We start from the raw sequence: 470 nt of genomic DNA, 5'->3' as shown, positions 1-470 counted from the left end.
TGAGCACCTCCTTCACGCTTACATCCAGAGACCAGAGGGGTTTCAAATGCAGGGATTTCTCAGCTCCCCACCTCAGGCAGCTGGGGCTCTTTGAGTATCTCCTCTACGTGGGCCAGGTAAAATTCTTTGATCTTCTTGAGTGTAGGAAAGCCAGGTGGGGTTCTTTTGTCCCCAAATCTCGTGGAAAACTCTGGGAGGAGGGGGCTCTGTAGCTCAGGGTTGTAGAACAAGTAGCCAATCTGGTATCAGAGTTAAAAAGTTTGAAAGAACTCCTCATTGGCCGACAACATGAATGGGGAGGGAAAAACTCAAGGGTTAAAACTTCAGCTGCTCCTACCTGAACTGATTTCCCGCTCTGGGTTTCCCTCCCGCCCACAACAGCGTGGGAGCTGTCTTCTCTCTCTCTGTTTAATAAATCACCCTTCCGCAAAACGCTTTGGGTCCGCGATTTGGATGGTAAACTCACCGCG

The sequence above is a fragment of the Cebus imitator genome, unplaced genomic scaffold (assembly GCF_001604975.1).
Source record: "Cebus imitator isolate Cc_AM_T3 unplaced genomic scaffold, Cebus_imitator-1.0 Scaffold92, whole genome shotgun sequence".
In the NCBI taxonomy this organism is placed as follows: domain Eukaryota; kingdom Metazoa; phylum Chordata; class Mammalia; order Primates; family Cebidae; genus Cebus; species Cebus imitator.
This window is presented reverse-complemented; position numbering follows the sequence as displayed.